Genomic DNA, 20,749 nt, shown 5'->3' on the forward strand with positions numbered 1-20,749 from the left:
ATAATACGCATGCGCACATGGGTTTTTGTAGTGGGCGGAAACCGGAGATAGACATGCCACCCCTTGTCAATTGTGGGGTCGAATCCACGCTACTAAATTCAGCTTCAGCGTATGCCAGCGTACGTATTGGATAATTATTTCATACGTCGGAATAAGTTGTCCTAAAACGTTATAGTGTGACAGGCCCATTAGCACTTGATTCGATACATACCTTATGATCTAAAGCACATGCTTTAGACCCCCACCTCACCCCACCCCCTGGTGTCTAGACAGTATTTTATAGATTAGTTTTATAATACTAAACGTTGTTGTAGTTCGTTAATAATCAAACACAGCTTCAAAATTATTATAAAGAACCCACCGCCCACGCCCCTGTGTGAGAAATGCAGATAGAAATACCTTCACAGATAGATTTAACACATTTTGACAGGGGACAAAATATGAGAAATATTTGGCATCTTATTAACATTATCATTTGATCATGATTGTCATATTTTGAATTTAAATGTGAAAATAAAATATGACACACCGCCCAAGTGACATATCGCTTATAGCCACATCGAATTTTATGATCGACTACACCCATGCATACAATATGTATGTATTCATTAGTCAGCGTTTATCGATGTAGTCTAATTCAATTTTATAATTTAGTTAATCATGCGAATTTAGGTATGCGTTATGCAGAAAAATAGGATGTAAAACCACATTCCATTTGGTATATTACGGAAATAGAAACCTATTCTCAACAACATCCCTTTAAATATTAACACGTCATGAAAATAATCAGGCTATAATATTGTTCGCGATAAACACGTTGAGTTAGAAAAATCGATGATAACACCACCAATACCTCTGTTAAAACGCAGATGTGACTATATTCCTTCAGTGACTAACGGAAACTTTCAGGTGTTGCATACAATATATTAACGAAGTATTTATAGAATTGTCGTCAAAATGAGATTTGTAATAAGTTGTACCATTGCTGGTAAGTAGAAATTGAAAAGCATCGATTATCCATATTTTTAAATGTTAAAATTAGTGGTTTTGTATAGCATTTCAACATTTCATTTGTTTTTGTACATAAGTAAGTAGTCACGTTATGTTTTCTTTCACAAAGCATTTTCAGACGTTACTCAACTGTCAATCACTATTTATGAGAAATATCTTTGATCGAGAAACACGAAACTTTGCACCCAGTTTCTTATTGATGTATTTGATACATTAAAACAACAAAAGTTTTATAATTTTCCTTAAAATAAGGCGAACAATTTTGAGTAGATTCTTAATTTAAATCTAAGAATGTTTTGTAAACTCGGGGCCGGGTGATCAACGTAATCATTATTTGACGAACAACGAATGGGCCGATGGAAAGTGCCGATAGCAATATTCGATCAAATTATAATAACGCTAACATCTTACAAATACTTTATTATTAGCTGTGTACATGTTGAAATATTTTTAAATTTAGTGATGCATGAGAATCAAATTTTATGGATTGAGAATTCTTTGATAAAAGAATCATAGATAACAGATATTTTATTATTAAATGTATTGCAAATTGAGATGGGTATTGATAAATTAATTGATAAATTAACATATAGTTTACTAGACAAATAAATGAGAGAAATGAAATGAAATGAAATGAAATGGGGTTTAACGTCCTACTGTTTTGCTCCTAACTGGGCTAATGAAGACGGGCATACGCCATACAGTGTGCTATGAGGGAAATTTTGCCCGGACAGCGGCACTACGGCCTACTCTTATATCGAATTCCAACTGTCAAGGGATCTTTTACGTGCACGCCATTGTGTACACGGGACCTCGGTTTTTCGTCTCATCCGAATGACTAGACAGCTGTCCTTGTCAGGCCCTCCGTCCTGCATCACTGACAAGGGGGAATCACGCCGGAAAATCGGGATGAACTTTCTCGGCCAATGCAGGGATCGAACACCCGACCTCCAGACTAGCGAGCCAGCGCCTTACCCACTTAGCCACCGTGATCCCCAATAAATGAGAGAGAGAGGGAAATGGGGTTTAACGTCCACTCGACACAAACTAGGTCATTTCCGGACTAACATATGGTTTAATTTTATTTCAACAATTCGCTTGCACATAGGGGTCTTTAGCAGTGGGAGGAAACCGGAGGACCCGGAGAAAACCCACGAGGTTGGACAGGCGACCCTACTCCTTGTCACGTACAACCGGGGATGACAAATAAATGGAGGCAATAAACTTATGATAGTTTACTATACAAATGGAGATAATCAATCTGGTTAAAATATTTCGTTCGGTTTTTTTTATACTTTCGATGGCTGATTGAAACACAGGCCCCAAGTTTACAAATCATTCTTAGACTAAAGTTAAGAATTTTCTCAAAATTGTTCGCCTTATTTTAACTAAAATATAGCCCTTTATAAAACTTTTGTCTTTTTAATTTATCAAATACAAGAATAAGAACCGTATGTGCAAAGTTGTGTTTTTCTGGGACAAAGATATTTCTTATAAACAGTGATTGAAAGTTGAGTAAATTCTTAAATTAAGTCTGAGAATGCTTTGTGAACTCGGAGCCAGATTTATATTTCGTTTCGTTTTTTGTTGTTTTTTTTATAATTTCGATGGCCGGTTGTAGAGGGGGGTTGCATACAAGCGGCTTTCGAACCAATGGCGTCAGACATCTGATTAACCAATCAGCGATGATGTTTCTCGTGAAAAACCCACATTTCCGTGCACAGCATTCCAAGAACTCGTCGTAACAGACCGTTTATTTGGCTAATACATCATATCGACGAGAATGTGGGTTACATAACAGCTCTTCCGGATTCCTTGAGTAGTAAAAACAAGGAAAACGAAATTTTGAACTAATATACTTATAATAGTTTACTACACAAATAAATAGAGATAATATACACTTATTTATATTGTATGTATCCGGTGAGGGGTGAATGAGACGGATAAGGGCTTGTCATTGATTGAAATGGCAAAGTTTCGATACTTATTTATATTGTATGTATCCGGTGAGGGGTGAATGAGACGGATAAGGGCTTGTCATTGATTGAAATGGCAAGGTTTCGATACCATACACCTGGTGGACTTTCTTCGGTTCCTCCGGTTTCCCCCAACTGGTAAAGAACCCTACGCACCAGCAAATTATTTAGACCAATAAAATGATACACCCCCCTCTCTCTCTCTCCCTCTCTCCCTCTCCCCCTCTCTTGCTCTCTCTCTCACCCACTCCCTCTCTCTCTCTCTCTCTCTCCCTCTCTCCCTCTCCCCCCTCTCTTGCTCTCTCTCTCACCCACTCCCTCTCTCTCTCTCTCTGCATTGTTAACTTTAATTTAGAGAATAATTATATTATTGATTTTTTCTTTGGTTATAATAATTATAATTAACACTGTATGTGTCTATTACATTCATAGCGACATAGACAGTTTTATCATATTTCGCTACATTAATTTGTATTAATATGAAAATATTAAAACGCTGAAAGAGCGTGATTATAGAAAATTAATATAAATAATATTAATATGAAATCCAATTTTAAAGAAACCACCTTATCGGTAACTTACATTACAATGCGAGTGTGTTAAACTAAATCTTTCTTTTAACTGGGTTCATAAAAGAGGCGAGGGGAAGGGAGGGGGCTATGACTGTGAATAGCTTTATTAACGTCTGTTTTCACCGGTGGGATAGTGCAGGCGAGGTTGGGGAGATGATAGGTGTTGACCCAGTAGTCGGGGATCAATTAAGTCTCAAAACTAGCTTAGCTCGTGCGCGCTGTATCATAAGGCCTGTCATTGAGTCAACTGGCGTGGTTTCGAATCCCCGGTTGTACGTGACAAGGAGTAGGGTCGCCTGTCCAACCTCGTGGGTTTTCTCCGGGTCCTCCCACTGCTAAAGACCCCTACACGCAAGCGAATTATTGAAATAAAATTAAACCGTGTGTTAGTCCCGAAATGACCTAGTTTGTGTCGAGTGGACGTTAAAGCACATCTCTCTCTCTCTCTCTCTCTGTCTCTCTCTCTCTCTCTCTTATTATCGTAACAACGGTACTAGGTATCGATTGTTCATTTTATCGTTAAACTTTTAAAACTCACAGGTGTTCAAATCCATTTAAATCTCAGTCATCCGACGATCTACAGGGTTGATTATAGGCTTGTCTAGATAATAATTTATATAACATTTGAAGCCCAAAGAAAGATCAGCAATAAACAGATTAATAACTTGCCTAATTCATCTTTAAATCATATATGAATAAACAGTGATGTCTCTTTAAGTTGAACATCTGTGTAACATTAGGAAAAGGTCGATATTTATGAGTAGGCTATTATTCGTATGGTACAGTTGGCGACAGATTTTTTTACTACATCAAGTGTATGAATCAGCCTATGATAGTCTATCACATATCGAACTTCTATATATTGTGCAGTATTAACTGGCTTAATGCGTCATATTGCGTAATATAGCATGACAAATAACATTTTATCATTATTTTGAAAAGTTGTTTAACGTTTGACTAGGCTAATACGGTGTGCGATGAGGGAAATATACCCGGATGGCGATACTATAGCCTACCCTAGTCTTATTTCTAATTCTGTCAAGGGTTCTTTTACGTGAACGGCAACGTGTACACGGCTTTTTAGTTCCACCGAACGCCTATACGTTATCCCTTGGTAGGACCCCGTCCTACACCACTGACAAGGGGGAACCACGCTGACGAACTTTCCCAGTAATATGTTGCGCACCAATAGGTCATCATTTTCTGTTTGAAGGCCATTTCAATACAGTATATATTTACTGTTAATAATGCAAATTCCTTTGATAGAACGTGTCATTATTTTTTTTATTATTAATATTATTATTATTATTTTTTTTTTTTTTTTTTTTTTTGCTCTGCTCCGATACAATAGAACCAAATGAATATTATCAGACCCCGCTCACATCAATAATGTTTTTAAATCAATATGCTAATTTGTTATAATATATATAGTCACATTGACAATAAATACAGAATATGTAGGTGTAACATATGTCTATCGGTAGTTAACATCTCCCCAAAAGTTAGCAAATGTTTTATAACAAAATGTTACCTATATGCCTAGATAAAACAGTTACTGACAACTGTTGTTTATATATAGATACACTCTGTAAGAGCTTAATCTGCCTATTGCAGGTGTTTATTGGCGCGGTTTCGATTCCCCGGTTGCACGTGCCAAGGAGTAGGGTCGCCTGTCCAGCCTCGTGGGTTTTCTCCGGGTCCTCCGGTTTCCTCCCACTGCTAAAGACCCCTACGGGCAAGCGAATTATTGAAATTCTCTTAGACATTTATTAACATGACACGTCCATATTCAAGTCTCTAGACTATCGGATGGGAGATATTTTAATGGATTAGAACGCCCATGAGTTAAAAATTGATAATCAAGACTTAGTCTTGTTTGGCCAGTACCGTTGCTACGATAATAAACTTCGCGCAGAATAAGATAATTTGAATGACATTTTCGATATATTCATTTTTCATCATCTTTTTTTGAACTATTATAACAATCTCTAATCCCAAAAATGATCAGAGCTTCGCTTAGTCTCCGATAGTTTGGTCTTAATCTTCTATGGGTGACACCTTAGCAATCCCCATTTTCATGTGGACGTATATTGTTGTCGCCCCTGTCCGTCCGTCCATCCATCCACAATTTGTTTGTGGATACTCTACAGGTCACAATTCCTATCAGATTTTGACAAAACTTGACAAAAATTTATCTTCAAAAGATCTCAGTTCCTTTCGATATTGGCATGTATCGGATCGAAACTTCATCGATTATGATCCCAGATTGAACGAACAATCACGTTTTTAGCTTGTGGACAGTCTAGAGGTCACAATTTTTATCCGATTTAGATGAAACTTGAAGTATATGTTAATAACCCAAATATCTCGGTTCCTTGCGATATTTGCCCTTGTCGAACCACAACTTCATGGATTATGGCCCCTGATTGTACGAAAATTGCGTTTTTAGCTTGTGGTTACTCTATAGATCACAATTTTTATCCTATTTAAAAAAATCGTTATAACGCAACCCCGTTACACCATAATGATGATTGAGTTCGAATTTCGTGAAAATCGAATCGAAACTGCCGGACAAAATGGCCGCTCCTTGTATGCAAATAGTGTTAAAGTATGTAATACCAAGCTCGTGGACCCTCTAGAAATCACAATTGTTATCCGATTTTGATTAAACTTAAAATATATGTTTATATCCCGAAGATCTCGGTTCCTGTAGATATTCGCGCATATCGGGCCGTAACTTCATGTATTATTGCTCCTGGTTGTACGAAAAATTACGTTTTTAGATTGAGGTCACAATTTTTATCTGATTTTACAAAACGTTTAAATATGTCACCGTTACACCCTAATGGCGGTTGAGTTCGAATTTCGTGAAAATCGGACCGAAACTGTCTGACAAAATGGCTGCCCCTTGTACGCAAATAGTGTAAAAGTATGTAATGCCAAGGTTGTGGGCCCTCTTAGAGGTCTCAATTGTTATCCGATTTTGATGAAACTTAAAATACATGTTTATATCCCACATATCTTGGTTCCTTTCGATATTCACGCATAACTTCCTGGATTATGGTCCGTTTTGGCTTGTGGGCCCTCTAGATTTCAAAAAACAAATCTCAATATTTAATAATAAAAATAATATTTTGTTCCATGTAAACAGACACCACAATCCGCGGGTCCAGGTTCACATTATAGGCTAGCAGCCAAAGCTCCAAAAGGGACTTAAATGGCAAGATACCCCTATCCGAGGTAGAACAAAATTTAAAACTGGTTCTTGGGTAAATTTTCAACATAGCCCAATACATGTATATTTATTTACACTTTTACCAATGGGCAGTTTTTTTTTTGTAAGATAATAGATTTGGGGGTAGGGATAGCCTTTTGGTTCTTGTTCTTTGATGCCGAAAAAACTTGAAAATAATTTACTACCATTTAAATGTGGAATAGGTGACCAATGCATATTTTTGGTCAGAACTTCTAAATTTGCATATATGACGTAATTGTGATGTAATAGAAACATCATTGATTTTATTTTGTCATAATTCTGGCCAAATCCGTGTGGGTCAAATCCGCCACATCGCCGACATTTATCTTCTCTGCAGCAGCCATAATGATTGTAATGTCACGTGATTATGTCGAATTTGGAATTTGGAATTTCACATTTCGAATTTAGTAATTTGGAACGGGTGTTTATCCGGCCCAGGCATCAGATAGGTAAACTAGCACTAATTAGTTGTGCAACATTACAATTTATTTAAATTCTAATTTGTTTAATTTATGGGGCGGTCAATTTGCTATTTTATTGGTAAGACATGAATTTGGAATTTTGAATTTCGCATTTGGAATTTGGAATTTGGATGAGCCTTCTGGGCTTTCGTACCAAATAGATTTTAAACAGTATCATTTGATATAATGTCCTTGCAGCACCCGGCGTAACTCTTACAGTGTCTGAAAACCGTTAAATAAAGCCTCAACGAGCGCGGTCTGGCACGTTAAGGACTTGTTCTTCTCGGAGTACAGGCTCGGTCGTGGGAAAGGGCTCGTCCCCGTCGGCTTATCTCCGCAATTGAATTCACTTGGATTAAGGTCTCCTTAAGAACAGTATACAAGGAAATTATTAACAATCCTTTATGAGATGTTAATCTTATTTGAGTAACCGTCATATAGATGTTTAAAAGTTTGTTGACAAGTAATCACTGAAACAGGAAGGAAGGAGGTCATTAATGTGTGTGTATTTATCATACGTGATAGGACACACGGACACAGCAGCACTTATTGAACAGCTTTCATACGGAAAAGGTCCGTATAACATTGCCGTCTTTTTAACGTCTTTTTTGCTACTTTAAGACCCTGAAATGTTGTGCTATAGCGTTTTTATGAATCTATTATTTTATGTGATTTTAACCATGATAAAGTCTGTAATCATTATTTTTGATGAGTTTTTTTCGGAATTTTCATAGTTTTCCTGTCTGTCTGCATGCCGGTTGATCTACGCACTAAATTTAGGGAGGTGGGACCTTGCAAATCTGTAAATGATGTGATTCTATGGTAAAAGGGTATAAACTTTCTGAAATGATACATTAGTGAAGCCAAATAGTCCAAGATTTTTAGTAAGATTAGACATTCATTTTTTTTAATAGCTCAGCGACTGTCGAGCGAGTTTACTCTCTCCAGTAATTTGTAGCTAGGTCTGGGTACTTGACTAGTACTGATGGTGATCTTGGTAGATAACTGCCATCATGCTGTAATAGAATTATGCTCAGCTACTCCTACGTACGCCGCGCGAAAAACTGCCAAAATACGTGATACGGACGGGAAAAATCCCCCTTGCCAAAAGTCTCTATCTTACATAACCCATATTTCATTTTAAGGCACGAATCAACGTGTAATTATATATAATGTCCATTTAGTTTGAATCGATAAGTGTTGAAGTTACCGTTCACAAGCAGAGTATGCTCTCCTCGGCTGTAGTCACGAGAGGCTAAGCTATTAACATATTTTTGTAAATTTTGTCCGTTTTCCAATTCGGCAGACTGGTAAACATAGACTGACGATTTCTCCCAGAATTATTTAAATTTCATGGACAAGATTAAATCTTTGTTTACTGGTTATTTCCCTTCATCGCAAGGATGTTGATACAGTTGGTGGTACAGTAGTAAACCGACATATCATCGCTTCTAATTATAAAACGAGAATGGTTATGCACAGCGTCAACTGCATGCATCAAAATCCTTGTGTACGCTTCCTCGTGCTTTCTGAAACGATAGGCGGTTCTTGGCGTTCAAGCGGGTTTTGAATCTCTCCAAATCATGATACATATTATTAATTCCCTCTGGTTTTGCTCAATTCGTTTTAGAGATGGCCAGTCCATTGTGTTGATAAAGAAAGACAGCCATGGAATGTATATTTATGACCCGGCATACTAACATTTCTCTGAAATATCATACAAGGAAGCTTCAAATATGCAAATCAGGACTAATTAGTTTATTTTTGTTGTAAATTGCAAACGAATAAAGAACTCATATCACAGTGGAATGCAGAATTGTTATTGTAATCTTGGTGTTGTTGCCTGTAGAATTGTAATTCACATGACTTTGTAGTAATATACCTTTATGAATAGGCTTGTTTGGGGATGTTACAAATACTTATATGTAGGGCCTATATTTGGTAGGCCAAATTATTACTGAACAATTAGTAGTCCCAAAATGTTTTCCTTCGTTCATTGTATTGCGATTTAACGCCCATGTAGCGGGGAAGGTGTAGCTATTAAGAAAATAATAATAATAGCATTTCTATAGGGCTAGCGGAATGAACTATAATTTTCTTGTTAAAGGTAAGTAGAGAATTAAAAAAAAACATGGCAATGTGCGGACATTTCTCTTAATATCTCATGACAGTACAATCACAGTCTCATATGGCACCTCTTTGTCTCCGACAGAAAATCGGTTGTGTTACTACTCTCTACAGCCAAGTAAGAATAATCTGCGCACAATACAGGTTTGTAGTTCTTAGAAAATGAAATGAAATGAAATGGGGTTTAACGTCCTACTGTTCTGCTCCTATACTGGGCTAATGAAGACGGGCATACGCCATACAGTGTGCTATGAGGGAAATTTTGCCCGGGCAGCGGCACTATCGCCTGCTCTTATATCGAATTCCAACTGCCAAGGGATCTTTTACGTGCATTCCAATGTATACACGGGACCTCGGTTTTTCGTCTCATCCGAAGGACTAGACAGCTGTCCTTGTCAGGCCCTCCGTCCTGCATCACTGACAAGGGGGAACCACGCCGGAAAATCGGGATGAACTTTCTCGGCCAATGCAGGGATCGAACACCCGACCTCCAGGCTAGCGAGCCAGCGCCTTACCCACTTAGCCACGTGGTCCCCCTTAGTTCTTAGAAGTTGAACTTTCCGCCATTTGCAAATTACGACAGACTGATCGCTAATTACAAGCCTGTTTGTTGTCAGGTGACGTCCGCCGCCATCTTAACGTTTTCGCGAAATCTAAATGATGATTCTGTTTATAATTCGATCGAATAGGCCTACAAGCCGGGAGATTAGCAAGCTTTGTTTTTTTTTTCATTTTCTAAATGAAATGTTCAATAATCAATTTTTAGTACACATTACTGTGGATTAGGCAATGAGAAATTTGATATTTTCCGAAAAATGCAAATCAAGCACGTTACTTGAAAAAAGAAATAACCTTGTAATTATTAAATGTTCTACTCTGTAGAGCATATTACGGAATAAATTCAACTCTGCTTTGAATCACAGATGAAATATATATACAACACACGTGAAATAGAAAGTATGCCTATGCCCCCCCCACCCCCGCTGTGTTTGTGCAACCATATAATATAACAAGCAGTATAGTATACTACAAAGCCCTGTGGAATTGTGACGTCAAAATTAAAAAATCATCCGTCAATCGAGACGCAATTGTCCAATGAACAACCATGACAAGTTGTATGTCAATCGTACATGAATTGACGGAGCCTTAGGCTTTTTTCGAAAAGCGCCAACCCCAAGAACAAGACCAGTAACGCTAAGAGGCTAATTCCTGGTCCAAAAATGATATAGTGTGTGCTATTTGCGATTTTTCTTATTCAATCACTGAGTGTACTGGAGAAAAACACAAAATATAGCTTATCTTATACTTCCTTATCGTTAAATAGTTAGATTTTACGCATACAGTCAAAATCTATGATTTTTTACAGTTGCCATGGAAACCATGAGAAATAACTTTTCTGTCCCATTTTGAAAATCGCACAAGAACTGATAACATAATGTCGATAAAATTACCTTTCAAACCATACCAAATAACCGTTGTTCTACTATAGGTTCTACTATAGGTATGGGTATCGGACAAATATGGACTTAATCCGCTAGCCTATTAGGGCCTATAATAACTGGGGGATGTCCAAGTCCTACAACAGCGCCCGCAACTAAATTTGATCAAAATTTGGAAAAGCAGTACGTTTAGTAGGTTACAGTGAGACTAGTTCATCTTTTATTTACAAATATATATTCTGATATATTAATCTTTTATTTTAGTTCTTGCTCTAGTGGCAACTATCCAAGCTTGTGACGACACAAAGTTGGAAGCATGCAAGACAGCGTTTGATGATAGTATAACCGCTGCAGGTGACAACGCAACCCTGAAATGCAGGTAGGTGTTAACAAACGAATAATTTTCAACGCATATTATCATAATTTGTATTAGAATAAATTAATGCTTGTATCACAAATAATGAATTATATGAACCAATAATAAAATCACCGGACAATTTTTCTTTGTGATAATGCGCTTTACATTTTCGACGCGACATTTTGTATGTACACTTGAGGCCATGACGTTATGTAAAAAAAATATTGAGCAGCCATTGGATTTTGAAAAATCATATAGAATTATGTGGTACCGTTCTACTTTTATGTCGTATTTACGGTAATAACGGGTTATATCAGGTTATACGTTATATTTCCCAGTAGTTCACTCAAATACAAAAACCTAAAATTAATGTTTTTGTTGGGTACTATAGAACAAAATGGGCGAAGGAAGACTGTTCCATTATTTAAATGCCTCTTCTGCCTCTCATGTGTCCTAGGATTAGTTCACCAATCCTCCACTGTATTCCAGAACAAGTTGAACTACCTTATCCTAGAACAATTACCTCATCTGTTCCTGGTATTAAAGGAATGATTCAACATTCTTTCCGTGTGACCTGGTTCAATGTACAAATTCGACGTCCCAAGAATAGCTCCTCATTCCTTCTATGTGTCCTAGGACCAGAACCTGTCTGCCCCACCCCCACGCCCTTTCCCCCTGTATCTCCAAGGGCCAACCCCTCCTCCAATTACCCCGTACCTGAGTATACTGTTTTCGTATTTCCTAGAACCAACCTCTCCACCCCACTCCCCACATCGACCCCCACCCTCCCTGTGTGTCCTGGGATTAGTCCGATCCCATATTATGCCCCTCTCCCTCTGTCTTAGGATTAGCCACAAGTCCTGATAATCTCCTCGTTTAATAATCATAAGTAATGGATGCGGTGCACGAGTCAGATATGCTTCGCTAACAAACTCTTATTGCACTCGTTTGTTAATAACAACATTTTTTTATCCACGAATATAGTGCCTCTGCGGTGTTAAACACGTGCCTTACCGGTGAAGTGGCCGACTGTCCAGATGGCTTCAATTTCACCAAATATCTCGAATTAAAAGCGGAAAATGATGCGTTTATGGTAGATAACAAGACGTGTAATGCAGGTAGGTACTCACCAATCCAATAATATTAATATATCGCTCATCCCAGAAATCGGGGACTATAAAAGATAATCAATTATGTTCGGTGAAATGCGTGAACAGTCCAAAGTGGCCATATTTGGTTAATTATTGACGTCATTGGGCATATTTAACCAATCCAATAATTAACAAATAGCTCATCCCAAAAATCGGGGAATATAAAAGAGCAAAATTTGGATTAGAAAATCCTCCTGCAAAATTTCATGGATCCGCCCCTGGTTATATATACTTGAGAAATGTGCAGTATTGTAATATTCAATAGATGACCATAATATAGCAATAGACATGGTTGGTATTTATAAATTATTAATGTAAATAGTTTATACTTTGATGTCGCTCATTTAATACAGATATGTTTATATTTCTTCTTTTAATACAGATATGACAATGTGTCAAAAGATGATACATAGCTGTCAAGATAAACTTCTGGTTGCCAAAACTTGCGAGTAAGAAAATCTTTTATTTAATCACCGTAATCTTGACTGAAAGATATATTATAACTCTAGCGATCTTCGCCGATCGTTCAAGATTAATGCTCGAGTTGCCACGATTTCACTATAAATGAAATATTATTATTCTCACCCGTCCCATATTATATTAAGGAATTTGAGTCATATTTAGAATGGTTGAAAGATTCCGGATAACCTAGCACTGGCTCAATTCAACGGCCTAACAAGACTTTTGAAATATAATGCAGAATTTGATTTATTTTGACAGGACCAAGACAGCGTTTATGAATTGTTACGTGGGTGCTTATATTATGTGTCCCGGCACGGAAGCATCGATCAATATTACTGACAAGTTTAATCTAACAGCTTATGCAAGTTGTATTGCAGGTATGATATTTTCATTATTGTATCCAATAATTAAAGTTTCAAGCACAAAAATGAGAAACGAATCGCAAAAATGTTTCTTTTTCTTTGACGAAACAAAAATAAATATTTCCGTTTTTATGAATGGTGTTGATGCATTATGTAAGATTTAGATAAAGAGATGACCGTTCTTGCTATAATAGTTAAAAAAAATGGATAATGCAAAATGAATATATTGAACATTTCTTTCAAATTATTTTTTTCTGAGCCAAGTTATGATTGTTGGAAGATGTAGGGTTGATTGTTTATTAATTGTAGCAACGGTATTCGACAAACGAGACGAAGGACGATGAACCTGAGCCACTCGGGGGGATCACGTGGCTAAGTGGGTAAGACGTTGGCTCGCTAGCCTGGAGGTCGGGTGTTCGATCCCTGCATTGGCCGAGAAAGTTCATCGAGATTTTCCGGCGTGGTTCCCCCTTGTCAGTGATGCAGGACGGAGGGCCTGACAAGGACAGCTGTCTAGTCCTTCGGATGAGACGAAAAACCGAGGTCCCGTGTATACATTAGAATGCACATAAAAGATCCCTTGGCAGTTGGAATTCGATATAAGAGTAGGCGATAGTGCCGCTGCCCGGGCAAAATTTCCCTCATAGCACACTGTATGGCGTATGCCCGTCTTCATTAGCAGCATAGGAGCAGAACAGTAGGACGTTAAACCCCATTTCATTTCATTTCATTTCTGAGCAACTCGAGCACCACGCTATGGACATCTCGGCTAGTCAAATAAATTAGCAGTTAGAACGAATGAATGAAATGGGGGATTAAAGTCATACGTTTCTGTAACAGTTAGGCCCAACACAAATTGCAAAAGAAATGATTCCAACGTCATTCATTCGGCCATGACCTTTCAGAATCTTAATGAATCTCATTAGGTGAATGGAGTAAAATTTGTTAATTTATGCAAATTAGTAGCCGAATAACGGGAAACTTGCAAACTAATAGGAATTTCAATCCAAAGTGCCCCAATTCCGTTCAGTTTTTACACAGATATAATTATGGAATTGAAATTCCAACGAAATATACTGCTTCGCTATGTAATAAACCCGCCGCCATTTTGCGAAAGTTTATTGTTGGGGCCACCTAAGGAAGACCATCAGCGCCACCAGCACCAAAAAAACCCAGCGAAACCAACTTTGTATATAAATTTGATGTATTTTATGTATTTTTATAAAAACTAGGAAATATCCAAAACTAAATTTTTATCATCCTCTTAAATTTAACCCTTTTTAGAAGACTGAACTTGGATTCAATTTACATACTCCTCTTAAAGACTCCTGAAATTCCCGAACCTCCCCAATCGACCTACAGTTAACATCTCCTTTTATGGTGGGGGGGGTTGGATGGCTGAATGGTTAGCGTACGCGCGCTGTATCATAAAGTCTGTCATTGAGACGACTGGCGTGGTTTCGAATCCCCGGTTGTACGTGGCAAGGAGTAGGGTCGCCTGTCCAACCTCGTGGGTTTTCTCCGGGTCCTCCGGTTTCCTCCCACCGCTAAAGACCCCTACGCGCAAGCGAATTATGTAAATAAAATTAAACCATATGTTAGTCCCGAAATGACCTAGTTTGTTTCGAGTGGACGTTAAACCCCATTTCTCTCTCTCTCTCTCTCTCTCTCTCCTTTTATGGTTATGCCTGTTTTAAATCCGTTTTAATCCAAGCCGGGACATTATCTAGTGTTAATATTTTGATTTTGATTATTTAAATATTAAATAATCAACCCAAGTAAATATTAGCGTGTATTAAACTGTGCGAAATTTGATATTTTAAAGAAAAATGAAAATTAAGCATCGTTACTTTAACTGCACTTTTCGACATATACAAATTGTTTTACTGTACGTTCTGACGAATAGGCCTTTCCTTTTACTTACAGATGGTAAATGCTATGTGGATTATTACAATTGTTTGATGGGCAAAACTAACGTTACATGTGAGGCAGGGACGGGATCTGCCAGTTGCTGCAGGTTTGTCATTCTTATAGATATTCACAAAGAAAACTGTTATCTCAGCAACCCTATAAGAATCTAGTGGTAGTTTGATCAGACATGTCAGCCATTTTATAATCTGGAAGGTATTAAATCTTCCCGAACTGCCCCGTCAAGTAGACATTGAACTAGCAAAGAAACCGAAGATTAAGTAGGGAATTTAATGTTAACTGTCGAGTTGGAAAATTGAGGCAGAAAAATCGGTAAAACCAAGTCCATACAACCAACTATGGATGCAGGCTTTAGGCCAATAGGAAACCCCAGAGTCCAGTTCAGCTCATTTCAGGTGTAACCCTCGTCAACATAGATCGCCTGTTGACTGTCTCTCCTCAATGATTGGATGAAATGTTGGATCTGATCTGAGTCTGCGTTAGTCGGTTCCATTTCTGGTGTAGTGCCTGATCCAAATCGTCAAGATTCTGCGCTGATGGATCTCTCTGACAGATATTACGCACAAGAATGCCCTATAGATATGCCTATGCCTAATTGGATTTAGGTCACAGAAAATCAACGCCACACCTACGGTTTGATCTAGTGTTGTCGTCAATAAAGAGTGGTTTGTGAGAAGCGGACGATAGTCGAAGTGGGGCACTACAACCCAGTCCAGGATCTCTCTTTGGTACCGTTGGCCACTGGGATTACGTTTAACTACTACTAGTTCATGCTTAGTTACAAGATTTGCAAGGCAACCCCATATTATAATAGAGCCGCCGCCGAATGGAACCTGCTCTGTGATGTTCCTCTATATGCCACGTTCCCACGTCGCCATACCCTAGCTCTACCATAGCTCATTTCCGAAATATCTTTTTCATGACGCGGGAGGTTCATACCAGCTTTAACTGGTATATATGGCGGGCAGAATACGACAAAAATTTCAATTCAATTTTTATTTGGTTTTACACTCATACTCCTGCAAGTGAAAGTTATAGAATGTGACGTAATGTCGAAATAGAGACTATTTTTAAGTGGAGTTACTTCCCTTGATAAATTTGTGGACCTTATAATACAAGGTCCATGGTTTAACAAACTACATTTAACATAAAAATGTTTTTCTAATTTACTTTTTAGCTCTACGTCAGCTGTAATGGAGTGTGCTATGGAAACAGACTCATGTAAAACAACACTGGGTTACGCCACTTTAAAAGCTGAATACGATGATAAATGCAGTGGTGCTAACGGTTAGTGCTTTTTACCACCTTTAGGATAGAAATTGAAATGCGTTGAATATACCGCCTCGTGAACCCAGCGCTTCGGCCATTTTGATTTTGAAACTAGCATAAAATAAAATAATTTCCATTTTCTTTCTTCCCGTGTGCAACAATGCGAGGAGCTAATTTTGTCGGGGTAGTGGATCGTTTAGTGAATATCAGTTTCTTCGTAACACCTCGGCTCGACGTTCTATCTGCCATGCCGAATGTGTTCAATGGTCAAACGACTTCTAATTGTGTTTGCAAGGTGGCGACGTTAAATCATGTTGCGCAGTGAGTCGTCTATGGCGCTGGCTCAATAATCACAGGCAGACCAAGGTTCCGGTGGGATATGTAGGCAGCATTTTTGCTTGGATTTTAGCTAGGCAGCTACCTATAGGGTAATCCGTCCGGGTTCAATCTGGGGTTCGATCCGGGTGATGGCCGAGAATGAGTTCATCGGAATATTCCTCCGTCAGTAGTGCAGGACGAGTGGTCTGGAAAGGTAAGAAAGCCAGGTCGTTAAGATGGAACGAATAACCGAGACACTGTCTTCACGTTGGCCTACACACACACTCAACATGGTGTATACCTTTCTAAATTAACCCGGTCGGTGCACCCCATTCCATTTTACTATCCTCTAATGAGAGATCAAACACACATATATAAATAATTTCATAATAAAACTGCATTATTAATTGATTGAAACAATATTTTACAGGTTTAACAGTTGCGTGGTTGCTGATTGCTGTAGCTATGTTCCTAACTAGACAATTCTAGAAATACAATCTTAAATTTAACTCTTTCAATCTCATACACGAGTTTTGTTCATTTCTATACAAAATCGCATTAATTCGCCATTGGATAACCTGCTCTAAATGATATCAGACTTGTTCCTACGCCAAGATGCTATTGAAGCAGAAGTTAAGATTCTATAGTTACACATCGATTTCAGGACGATCTCGAGTAAAGTTTAAAAGGATATCCCTTTTATATAAATAGTAAGTTTACGTCAAGAGAAACTTAGTCAGAAAACGGCTGACGTAGGAACTAGTCTTACGTATAATTTTTTAAGAGTCGGTTATCCAGTCTCGTCTTTTAGTATAATAATCATAGAAATATATAAATAGACATAATAATACTAATAAGCACAAAAGGGGGAAGTTTTGTGTTTAACATATCAAACTTTCTACATGACCGAGACTTGTTATATTTATTTGTACGGTCTTGCGATGACGAAAGGTTTGATTAATGGAACATGACAAGAACAAATTTTGATTTTTGAAAATATATTTTTTTGTTTCTTTGTTTTTGCCATTATTAGAGGAAAACTTCTGGTCATATGACATGGGGATTTCCCTTAGACTCCCATATTAAAATGCGCTTTGGATGTAATTATAAGAGGCGTGCCACAGCTCGCGTCATCATTAACTTAACAAGAAAAACTGCACTTCCTCAGTAAGTCTCAATATGTATTATACTTATAAATTCATTTTCCCCTTTCATAAGAAACATTATGTTCACATGAATATGTTTATTAACCCAGAACAAAAAATGTTGGATTAAGTTGATATTGAAAGAGTTACATTTATACGTGTTCCAACATTATAATGATGATAATATGACGGCTTTGCCTGATGTACACTTATCGGAGTTAACTTGAAGAATAGTAGTCTAGTTTTATATATTTATGTTGCCATGACGATTAACAGTATTATTGTTTCGTTCTTTTAAAGAGGAATCTACCGGAGAATGGACATGATTGACATTTTCAAGTATTTGACATGTTTCGAACTACTTCAATATGACTTTAACATTTAATGTCCTTCTTCTCGCGTTTAATTCAAATGATTAGACTGTGTCTTTTAGAATGTGAGGACGGTTGGCGCAGGGTATGAATATCCGCCGTCTAATTAAAATGATACCAATTTCATTGGACAGTTTACCCCGATTCGGCTATGCATTCATGCTTTTCATTATGGTGCGTGTTAAGTAATACCCAGACCCAAGATCACCCTACCAATCAGAACCGCTAACACATGAACTTTAGTGTTGGTAGTAGTCTGTGGTTTATCGTCTGCTTCCATAGTAGTGATATCGCAGACAAGATGACCGTCAGGCGGCCATTCCTTTAACTCACCAACCCTTATTTTGCTTTTCAGTCGAAAGCAAAATCGTCTGAAACATTTGATGAACGAAACATTTGATCTGTTGTCTAATCAAGGTCACGGCTTTAGATGTGATGTAAACCATCGATTTCAATAGGATTAGAATCTCCCAGTGGATTGATTTAAAAAATATTTTCCATGGTTTGGAAATACACAACGAGTACCTTGGTGCAAACGAAATGGACCAAATAAATTTATAAATAACCCAATGATTCCTGGCAATGTTTATTAATTTTCTGCATTTGTCAAAAGATTTATTAACGACATTATAATAATGAAATTCGTCTGGCTACTGAGTATATAACAATTCTACCAGTTCTTTTAATTTGTTAATATATGTTTTTGCTTTGTTTTATATTTCTATGCACTAGTATCATAAATATTGTATAGATTCACACCACACATCGGTTCAGTACCACCCACTTTATTTGAAATAAAACGTTTTGTGCATCCGGTGGTGGGCGGCCATTATGACCATACTCCAGGACAGCGTGCTTCTTGGTTATGGCCTGCGATTTTAGAATATAACCTATTTAAAATGAATTTTGATCTGCCAAGGAAAGAGAATGGAAACAGCGTTATTAAATGTGCTGATTATACGTATGTTATTTATGCATTACTTCGCCCGGCCGCATATTTTACAAAGAATAACACCATTTTCAGTGGTTTTCTTTTCATTCTTCCGTTTCTAAAATTATCTGTCCATCATACGAAATAATAGAAAAATATACGAGATCAATAAATATACATTCAATCATGGCGGGTGCTATTTTCCATACTATGACTTCCGATTAAGACATTTTGGTACTGACCCCCCCCCCCCCCTCATTTATGCACCAAACATTTATTGTTAATGTAACGAGTCACCTGAATTTAATAATATTAGTTAGCACGAATGGTTAAAGTTTTAAAATACGTTATAGGTATTAGAACTAGTTTATTATTTTTAATTGACATTATATGTATTCATACGCCTACAAACAATTTTGGTGCCTTCTATATAGAAATGATTATGTGTTTTGTCGACATGGATCGGTGGATGTTTTTGATTTTGCCTTTGTGTAATATATTTTATAAATATATTTTAAGTTTTTTATTTTTTGGCGTGTTTATCTCTCGTGTTATTTATCAACTGTTTTGGTTGTAAACTGCTTATATTGTTGTCTATTTTCTGATAATAAACTGTAGTATTCAGCGTGTTTACATATGAGTAGTGGTGTAGGAGGGTCTGGCAAAGGCAGAGTCTAGTCGTTCGAACGGGACGAAAAACCAAGAGATTTAACGTCCACTCGACACAAACTAGGTCAATTCGGGACTTACACATGGTTCAATTATATTTCAATACTTCGCTTGCGCGTATGGGTCTTTAGCAGTGGGAAGAAACCGGAGGACCCGGAGAAAACCCACGAGGTTGGACAGGCGACACAGCATTGCATAAGCCCGTCTTCATTAGCCAAACCGATGTAGAAAAGTAAGAATTTTAACCCCATTTCATTTCGTTCCGTTAAAATACAAAGTAAAATGAAATGAAATGAAATCAATGAAAAGAAATGGGGTTTAACGTCCTACTGTTCTGCTCCTATGCTGGGCTAATGAAGACGGGCATACGCCATACAGTGTGCTATGAGGGAAATTTTGCCCGGGCAGCGGCACTATCGCCTACTCTTATATCGAATTCCAACTGCCAAGGGATCTTTTACGTGCATTCCAATGTATACACGGGACCTCGGTTTTTCGTCCCATCCGAAGGTCTAGACAGCTGTCCTTGTCAGGCCCTCCGCCCTGCATCACTGACAAGGGGTAATCACGCCGGAAAATCTGGATGAACTTTTTCGGCCAATGCAGGGATCGAACACCCGACCTCCAGGCTAGCGAGCCAGCGTCTTACCAACTTAGCAATGTTAGCTACGCGAGCTCCTTAGATGGATGTGAATTAAGTTTAACGTCTCCTCAGTACAATACTTCGGCTATATTGAGACTAACATCAGGTTATATTTATATCGTAATGTATACGATTTTACCTGGACAGTGCCTGTTCTGTCTACTTTTTATCGAATACCAACTGTCCCCAGTATTTGTACCATCCGAACGACAAAACAGCACTTTCCTTGTCAGCCCTGAAGGTACAATCCTCCATTCGGTAAGGACGATTCAGCTGAAATCCATTATTGATTTTAGACA

At 37.8% G+C, this 20,749-nt stretch overlaps 1 long non-coding RNA gene across 1 annotated transcript; it reads left to right on the forward strand.

The window, feature by feature from the left end:
* The first annotated feature begins 828 nt into the window (after positions 1–828).
* LOC126824450 (uncharacterized) lies at positions 829–19,763 on the forward strand. The gene is made up of 8 exons (XR_007681539.2): positions 829–988; positions 11,107–11,221; positions 12,185–12,318; positions 12,734–12,800; positions 13,072–13,190; positions 15,102–15,192; positions 16,282–16,391; positions 17,122–19,763. It is a non-coding gene; the product is annotated as an uncharacterized LOC126824450 (long non-coding RNA).
* Positions 19,764–20,749: the final 986 nt, after the last annotated feature.

This window comes from Patella vulgata, chromosome 6 (assembly GCF_932274485.2).
Source record: "Patella vulgata chromosome 6, xgPatVulg1.2, whole genome shotgun sequence".
Taxonomy (NCBI): domain Eukaryota; kingdom Metazoa; phylum Mollusca; class Gastropoda; family Patellidae; genus Patella; species Patella vulgata.